The sequence below is a fragment of the Salmo salar genome, chromosome ssa03, assembly GCF_905237065.1.
Source record: "Salmo salar chromosome ssa03, Ssal_v3.1, whole genome shotgun sequence".
In the NCBI taxonomy this organism is placed as follows: domain Eukaryota; kingdom Metazoa; phylum Chordata; class Actinopteri; order Salmoniformes; family Salmonidae; genus Salmo; species Salmo salar.
Window position 1 is genome coordinate 10,616,218 of NC_059444.1, and position 9,990 is coordinate 10,626,207.

At 40.3% G+C, this 9,990-nt stretch overlaps 1 long non-coding RNA gene across 1 annotated transcript; it reads left to right on the forward strand.

Moving 5' to 3' along the window:
- Positions 1-3,176: 3,176 nt before the first annotated feature.
- LOC106598310 (uncharacterized) lies at positions 3,177-7,278 on the forward strand. Its single transcript, XR_006769058.1, has 5 exons — positions 3,177-3,779; positions 3,913-4,013; positions 4,581-5,275; positions 5,573-5,839; positions 6,044-7,278. It is a non-coding gene; the product is annotated as an uncharacterized lncRNA (long non-coding RNA).
- The last annotated feature ends 2,712 nt before the right edge of the window (positions 7,279-9,990 follow it).

Here is a 9,990-nt window from a genome sequence, read left to right on the forward strand (position 1 = left end):
TCCTTACTGAGGAGTTGGCAACACTGGTTCTGCCTGTCAGACTGCAAATACCAGGCACTGCTGCTCTTTGTTCTGAGTGTTTGCAGTGCTAGTGTTTTTAGTTAATCTGTGTATCTGACATATTATATGACCAGTATGATACAGCTAGCAAACTTTATCAGCAGATAATGACAACATGACAATAACAGTAGCTTTATATGATGTAATGAGATGGAGGAGGGGATGGGATGAGTGGGCAGATTGCTCAACAATCAGAAGTCACTAGATGCAGAATTTCATCTGGAGGGAGAGGAGAGAAAGAGTTAATGGATGAGGAGAGAGGAAAGAGGCAGAATCGAGATGCTTGATCAGGTGCTATGACTAGTTCTTCCTGTCGCCCTCCATCTCTCTCTGTCTTTCACTCTTCCCACCTCTCTCTCTCTGTCACTTTCTTTTTCACTTTCTTCCTCGCTGTATGGGTCTCTCTCTGTCTAGCGAAGACATCTAGTTAAGGGCAGTTGGAGTTACCGTAATTGCTTACACCTAATTCATTTTATTGATCAGGGTTAATTTATAGCTAGATACCTCAATATAACAGACCTATAACTAAATGTATAGCTAGCGACATGTAGATGGCCAACTAGCGTTAGCTAGATGAAAAATGATTGTTAAATGGATGTACATAAATCCCTTCAGTTATGTAACAGTAATAGATAATGTTACCCTTAATTGTGAATTTCTCTGCCACCCTACGAATGTTGCGCCTCTCGTCGAGATCAGTGGTGCCTTCATAGTACTTCACCTGGGTGGAAAGACAAAAGAAAATCTCCTCGAGGGATGCCATTGAATTGCAAGCTACATACAAACAAAAAGCAGCTACAATAACAGTTAGATAGCGACTGTAGGTAAACAGAAAGCAGCTACAATAACCGCTAACTTAGCTAACATTATCTAAATAAAACTGTCTGGCTGAGGTAAATAAGTAGCTAGTGTCGTGTCTGTGACCATCATTAAATGTGAAGACTTATTTATATCAAATCAGTTCTCTAGGTTTAATTATTACATGATTAAACTAATCATGTAAACATGAATTAACTAGGAAGTCGGGGCACCACGGAAAATGTTGATTACAAAGTTATAATTTTCCAAATATAACTCTTAAGATATTTTTATTAATTATTAATTGTTACCTCATTAGTCTCATTCAAAACATCTGCACGAACCCTAGTTTCCATAATGAATCAGCAATATACAAATTGGCTTATTTATTTACTAACTAACTAAATAATCGCACAGAATTACATAACAAACAGTAGATATTGGTTACTAACAATGATAGAAAAGTCCCTAGTGGGCTGAGCCGATATGACGGCTTGGTAGTCAAAGGAAAGGGGTGTGGACTGAGAAAGAGCGGGAAAGACAAAATGGATTCACTACACACAGTCTATAATTATATTAATAGAAATGCTAATCGTTTGCACATGAACGGCCGCTCATTTGAGAATAATTGCAATGTATATATATTTATGTCCGTATGTCGTTGTTGTCTTCCCTGTTGGAATCCTTGATCGTCCTGTAGGGTTCATCAGAGTCTGGTTAACTTTCCCAGAAGTCACAATGTCTTTCGTGGTTGTAGGTGGTTAGATGGATACTTCAGAGTACCATTTGGAAATGTTTTCATAGAATAGATGCTTTGGCGGTTGTCGATATTCTCATTCCAGGTTTATGTAATTTCTAGCTGCAGACTAGTAATTTGTGTCATAAAGAACTTGCTCCTTCATCTGTAGTGATCGATAGTCCGACTTCTTAACCATTCGAGACGTCCGGCTTACCGTGGGTCTCTTTGGCAAGTTGTAGTTTAAACCACTTCACACACCAGCGTCACCCGGCATGTTTTGGTCTCGTGAATTTCATCAAGAGTGGGTTTTATACACTTCAGTAGAAAAGGATGGTTCCATGACGCCGAAGTAATGTCATGCTCATGTGGGCGTGGCCATTGATTTGGTTCACTTTATATGAACATCCATACTCTCATTTAGAAGGTTAACATCACATTACATCTTTTCACAAATAGTTTCATGTTTAATCACATACGTTTCGCAATATTTTGATGTAAACCTGATAGCTGGGAAATGTACACTTTAAGAGATACAGTTATGTGTGTTTCCTGTCCTTCATGAGATCAACAAATAAAACACACTCGTCATAACTGTCCTCTAAGTGTCCATAGACCATTCCCACATTCTCAAAAGTTGAAATATTGTTTAATTCTCCCATTTTGGGGATTAGGAGTTTGGCCAATAGAGGTTCTTTGTTCTCTTAGACATATATATATGGTAACGAAATAATGTTCTCTTTCCGGTCTTTTCGGGCCTCTGAAGCAGCAGTTTGTCACCGTCTAAAACACCGTCCTTGGAGAGAAATTCTGAGGTAATAATTTTGCATGGACTGAGCGAGCGCTTCTGAAGTGAAATAGAACTAGAACTGCCGGCGTCCTCCTTCCTTCGCGACCGCTACGAGGTAACCAAGTAACCAGCATAGCGGCGAATGCTTCGGTTCATTACATAATCTGGTCAGAATGTTGTAAATTCTAGCAACAGAAGTTAGAACTCATTGAATCCCATTGTGACACTATTTTGCCGGGGGACATTATTTGGCATGACTATGGAGGAGCAAGACGACCAAAATCTAAAATAAATGACTACATAAATAAATAAATAGGCATGTAAATGTAAAAATAAATTAATTTACACGGAAATCAATCAATACATAAACACAATTTGATATAAATGAGTACTTCTGCACCATTTATTCCTGTATTTATTTATTTCCCTATTTATTTACTAATGTCAACTTTTATTTCTGTATTTATTTCTGTATTTCTTTGTCCCTATACTAATGACGAGGCTGTCAATCAAACTATGTCACTGTGACATTACTCCCATTGGTTGATTGGTATCAGAGTATGAAGATCGACTTGACATGCCTGGTTGCTATGACACAGACACTACGCAATATGGCTACACACATGCAAGAGATAGCCAGAGATTTGAGAGTGTTGGCTAACCTAGCTGAAAATGCTAGTGCTGAATCTGGTTATTTACTTTTTTGTGTGGAGTCTCTGGCTGACAATTAGTTCCAGTTAGCTGCATCTACTGACACAGAGGTTGACCCTGTAGTGTTCAGCAATTTGGATGAAGTGTGCCATCGCCTCAATCTTTCAATTCAACATTCAGATGACACCAGAGCAGTTGGATGTCCTGCTCACATACTTAGCCTATGGATGCTGCAGAAGGTTATTTGTTAGCTGGTTTGTCTGTTCGTGACATTGCAGCTCTTTTTGGGGTTGGTGAAAGAACAGTTTGCCATCGAATAGCAGGGCATGGGATAAGGTGAGTGCACCTGATATCTTGCGTCAACAAGACCCCAAACAAATTGGTGTGTGAATGTGTCTTGAGGTTAAGGGTAACATTAGCTGTTTAGATGTGTATGTTTTTGTCTGCTACTGTCTTAAAAGCATGTGGTGACATCTAGCTGATGACACTTGCCTTGTCAGGCTTGTTAACTTTGTCTGTATGATGAAATGGCAATAGTGCAAAGTTAGATCTATAACCCGCTCACAGTCTTATTTGTCTGACATATATGAAATGTTGTTCTTAAGGTTGTTTCGACTTGTTTAACACCACCATTGGCAATGAAGAGTTGGAAGCAAATTGTGCGTGAAATCCTCAGTCATCATCCAAATACAGGCTATAAAATGATGTTGGGCCACCTCAACGCTAGAGGTATACGGATCGAATGTAAGTGTTGGATTTTGTGTCGATTTTCTGTGGAATTGGGGAGAGCATTTGTCTATTAATATGTGTGCTTACCTGACAATTAGAAGTGAATATGACATTTGTGTGAAACAACATTCTAACCTCTGTTTTATAGATCCAGAAAGAGTTCAGATGCATACTCTCCAGCTGCAGAAGATATTCTGTGCCAGCTCCAAACAGTTTGTGGCATATAGATGGCAACCATAAACTCATTAGGTAAGGCTGAGTTTTTGTCAACGAAACAGTACAATACAATGCAAAATCATACAATACTTTTTGTATGTGACACACTGTATTATTAGTGCAGACTTCAAAGTATTAGAGAAGAGTGCTCAAATTCCCTGTAAAAAAAAAAAAACATTCTCAGTGTTCATCATTTGAACAATAATAATGTTACAACAGTCCTTAACTTTTGTGAGGGTCTCTCCAATACCCCCAATGTCCCCTTATTTGTGGGGTATACCATATCTACATAAACATGATTGTATGAAAAGCATTAATGCCTTCGCATATGGGTATGAGTTGATTATGTTTCTTGAGTTGGATGGTGTACTTAAAGAATTTCAGTCGCTCCTAGCTTCTGTCACAGGACACATGAGTAGTTTTGTCTGTACATGTTTTTCCCAAATCCTGTTTGATATGGAGTTATGGACCCATATGGGTGTTTCAACTTGTCTTAACAGGTGTTACAATATTCCGTTTCATCAATTATACCTTTTTGTAAGGAAGCAACTCCATTTGGTAAATTAATCTCCAGTTAATCTCAGTTTGTAACTATGGCAGGTAACCAAACAGGTCTCCAAGCCATTGTTAAAACCAGCGCCAAAGTCACTGGTGTGACGCTCTGTATCCAGGCCTCGTTCTACAAGCAAACCCTCATCATCTTGGGGGACGTCACCCATCCCTTCCATTCACAGTTGAAGTCATGCCACTGGGGTGGCGCCTGCGCTGCATTAAGTGCTCTACTAACCGCCACAGAGCAACGTTTATGCCAGAGGTTTATTCAACAAGCTGGACGATGATCAAGATGTATTTGTTATATATTTATTACTAATTCACTCATCATGTCTATTTGCATTACTGTCTTGAAGACTTTGCACTTGTGCAATGTGTAAAGCCACTGTAAAATGTCAGTCGAAGAAAAAAGAACACGTCGATCCAGTGATTGAAGAGTGCAGATTCTTTTAACTATGTTAGATGGGACCTTTACTATTCCAGTAAACGAAACAATGGAATTTCTTTATTACAGATGGCGATTTGTAGTTCATGGTGGCATTGACGGTTTTAGCCGTCTAATCGTGTACCTCAGCGCCGCCTCAACAGTGCTGAATAGCTTCCTTGGAGCAGTCTATGGAGTGCAATCACACGTTAGGTCTGACGAAGGAGGAGAAAATGTTCAAGTGGCACACTTCATGGTGTCCACCAGATGCCTAAACAGGGAATTCCCATCTCACTGGTAGAAGTACACACAACCAGAGGTATTATAATTTTTGTAATAATTGTGTATATTTTCATACTTCTTCAATCAACATTTATTATCTTAAAGGGCCAATTATGTTTGGTTAATTGTCAGAAAAATATGTTTAAGAACCACATGAGTTATGTTTGAGTTCACATGCTAAATTGAGCTGATTTAGTAAACATTCCTAGAACGTTTTTGCATAGAAAGAGTTGTGACTGTTGACAACTGTGGTGATTTTATGAATAACGATAATGACATATCTCTTTCCCCCAACTCTTTCTCTCACACTCTTCTGCTTTGTCTCTTTATCCAGGATAGAACGATTGTGGAGGGATGTCTTTGGAGGAGTGTTGGACCTCTTCTATACTTCTATCTGCAACCTGGAGAGGGAGGGTCTACTCAACCTAGATGAAGAGATCCACATCTATGCCCTCCACTGGAGCTTCCTTCCACAAATCCAAAAGCACCTGCAGTTCTTCAAGGACGGCTGGAACCACCATCGACTGCGCTCTGAGGGGAATCAGTCACGACTGCAGCTATGGATTCAGAATCAACGTGAGGGATATCATGACCCGTCCAGGTTTGTACGTCAAACAATGTTAGCAAGTACACTTCTAATGCATAACACACAAATGTGTACGTATGAATAAGTATGAATGTAAGCAGCAATATTTGTATCTGTATTTCCAAATGACCTTGTTCTTGAGTTTTATTGTGCTTGGCATTCCTTTATTATTTGCATAGATAAGACTTGCTCATATTTTATTGTTGAATCTCACATTAGGTTGACATGGAATACGGCATTGACTGGGGAGGTCCTTATGGTCACCATCATGAAGGAGTCACAGTCCCTGAGGTTCAGCTTCCACGGCCATTGACTGGCATGGAAGTGCACACATTGCCAGAGGTTCTTTTTCCAGTGTCTATAGTGAGACAGTTGCCATATTATCAGATATAATTGGAGATGTTTAAAAGCCCGGGTCTGAGAATTGAATTGATTTTAGTATTTGGATTAGTCGCACTATGTCCAAGAGAATTTCAAGTGCTGATAGATTCCATGTAACAGCAAATGCTGTTTGAGCTGTTTTGGCAGTTCTCACTGAGTCATTCACACTGAGGGCAGGTCGGAGTCTGGGAGTCCCCCATCTGGGGTGCAATTGACTGCAAATAACATGCAATTGACTGATAAGCCATCTATTATGATACAAACAAACTGATTTCTGACAAAAAAAATAAGTTGGCTTTAGCTAAAGAAGGTTATTTACAAAAACAATGGTAATTTGAACAATTGAGTGCCACTCATTCAAACTCATCATTCAACAAGCAAAACACTGCAATAAGAAACTACAAGCTGAACGGTGAGTCAAGATGGTCCTCTGTAAAATGTGTTGTATATGGCTGATTTAGTTCCAAAGCATTTTACCTCCCAAAAGAATGAGTGAATGTGACGTAAAATCAATCATTGATTGTCTGACAACTTGTCTAGCTTGTATTCATTTGCCGAAGTGCTTTACTTTAGATGCTGTTCTGTGAAAACTGTCATCAGCATTTTTGAGTTTGTCTTTGAAAATCGGGATTTAAATCCAAAGGACAACAAGGAGGAAGCATGGTAAACAAACATTACTGATGTTTACTTGTGGAGCCTTTAGAAAAGGGTGTTCAATAACCGCTCAATTCTGTTCTTTAATTTGAATTTGTACAGTTTGCCCTGTCACCATTGACTGTCTCAGTAAAACTGAGGTGAGAAACGGTCAATAATAAGACATGCTGCTGTCTTTTACACTAGTGAGCAGACAGACCGTCTGAGCAGTTCAACTAAAGAGTATAACTAAAAGTGTCACTTCAACTTCAGCTGAATGTATTCTTCATGACTGTTTCAAAAAATGTCTTTCTGGTGATGTACGTCTAACTACCAATCATGAGACAAGCAAATTCAAAATACCACCCTCCCAACGACCATCACGCACTGTAATGACCATTGTACCGGCACCCCCCTGTATATATTGTTATTTTTTTTTACTGCTGCTCTTTAATTACTTGTTACTTTTATCTCTTATTCTTATCTGTATTTTTTTTTTAAACTGCATTGTTGGTTAGGGGCTCTTAAGTAAGCATTTCACTGTAAGGTCTACACCTGTTGTATTCAGCATTTCACTGTTGTATTTGGCGCATGTGACTAATAAGCTTTGATTTGATTGTGGTCCTTTTATTCCTCAGTGCTATCTATGCTATAATAATCTGGGGGCGAACACTGCAACAGTGTGGATAGGCTTGCCGACACAGCCAGCTCTCCACAGACCCCCAGAACACAGAGGCAACGGCCTCTGGAGCAACTTGTGATTTCAATTTGAGCCAGGCCACGGAACGAGGACATCACATTACACCGTGGGGAGCCAGGGATGGAACGTGACCGGGGGCCTCAAACAAGATCAGGTGCTCCAAACCCTGTCAAGACCAACTGAAGCCAGTCACCTTGGTAGGGCACACTAATACATGTAAATGGGCCTCTCCCTTTTCACTCTCTGACTCCTTCACACTAGACTATCATTTTCTTCATTAAATGTTTGGACTCTGAGGGAAGTTTGTTATAAGGTGTTAGTGGAATGTGCAAGTGGTGCGACCCCACATCTGGCTTCTGTTACAATACACTACATCACATTTGTTCAGTGTCAGGATTCCCTGGGCTAAAGCCCTTATCATCGCCTTGAAACACCACCCTCTCATCAGGAGAGTTCAGGGGTCAAACGGCTGCACTGCCCGTCTACTGTCAGATTTATAACACTAGGGAGGCCTTGAGACATAGCTCACATGTTCATCCCTCAGTGTGTGACAGGAAACACCGACTCCTGGGTGCTGAATTAACCCCTGTTGGCCTTAAATATCCCCCTGGCTCCAATTTGATAGTGTAAATCTAATCAAATTATGTTAATGAAACAGTATACACAGTTCATTGTAATTACCCTCCGTCACATATTCTCAAAGTCCCCAAATAATGTAGTCATGATGTACTGTATCTTCTTGTATTAATGAACTGTGCCAAAGGCCTTACTGCATATTTCAATATAAGAGAAGGGCTGAAAAATAAGAGTAATGTCTTATCACTCTGTCCCACACTGTTTGAACATGTATACAGCGTTAGAGCTATAATTTCCATGTCTTACAGTACAAGGCAGAGAAGACTTCCTAACTGCGGAGTGCACACAGTCATAATTTGTTGTTTACTCAGAAGGGCCTTCCTAAAACTTCATGTTAAATTCAACAGACAGGCTGTTTGAGGTAACTTGGTAATTAAGCAGGAAGTGAGACATAACAAGTCAGAAACATAATGCCTCTTTGAATTTATAACATTGCTTTGGCTTGGATCTGGCCTCTTACCCATGGGCATGCTACATTTAAGTCTCTGGCTGGTTTTTGGCTTTTAGCCCACCCAGATTTCCCCTGGCCTCTGTTAATTCCTCAAAACAGTTTTGTAGCGTGACCTGTTCAGTTGAATTATAGAAGCCCAGAGTGCACACAGGCAGTTTTGATGCCCCCGGACTGAACCCTGTACACTATTGCATTTTTTTCCTAATTAATTTCAGCTTTCAGAATCCATCCGTTTTCACTTCATTGCTGCCTCTGGTGTCCTGCTCCTCTCAGACCCAGTTAGAAACACCTCCACTTTTTCACCAGATGATGGATCTGTCTTTATCAGACCTTTGAGACTCTGAACCTTATGAACACCAATGTCGGTTAATATACATCAGGCGCTTTATTGCAGAAAACGAGAGCACAAAGTGGATCCAGCAGAGCTGCAGGCAGGTGAAGGTCGAGTTAAGCTGGAGGAGCGATGGGCCTGGTTTGTCAAGGGCACCTCTAACATTGATTGGCCATTTGAGACACCTTCTCCCTCGGTGTGGTGGAAAACATATTTCAGGGTAAATGCAGTTATATTGAGAGGATATGTTGTAGATGTATAAAAAAATGTTCAAGCATCCAATGCAGCTTCAGTTTTTATATTTCAGTTTCAGTTTTACAGGGTAACTTGCCTTACAGTTCACTTTGTAGTGCAGGCATAGTGCTGCCTACCCTGAGCCTGCCTGCTGTCCAGTACCGTTGCCCCCCCTCTGGTTTACTGACCCCTGCCTGCCTTGACCTGTCTATTACCTGCCCCTGTTGGATTATTAAACTATTGTTCATCCAATGTTGTCTGCATCTGGGTCTTACCTTCATACCTGATAGACATACCACACAATATTCCCTAATACAGTATGTTTCCCACAGTTGGAAAATCCCACCTGGCTTCAAAGGTAAATTGTTTGCCATCTATAAAGAGGATTTGTCAGTCACAATTAGTATTTGTTTCTTTGAGAGAGACCCAGACCACATACCAACTCAATATGAGTCCTCACGTCCTTAATTCCGTTATCCAATATAGAAATGAGGCAGTGCATTAATATCACAATTTCCTAGAAACTCCTTTTAAATGTTTTATTTACAACCAGCAATTATTTTCCTCTGCTAGTTTGTGGCCATCAATTTAGATTAGCCAATTACACTGAGCTTCTAAAGGCACATTTCTCTTCTGCTGCTTGACTGCATAGGCACTTCCTTGAGGAAACCTTTCAAGACAGGACTTTTAAATAGGGAAAATGGGAGTGGATATGGAGGGTAGGCCTTTGAACTGGCCCCTCAGCTTCAGGTTCCTCCTCCAGTAGGATCTAGAATGCAACTGCCTGCAAGGCCATTGGG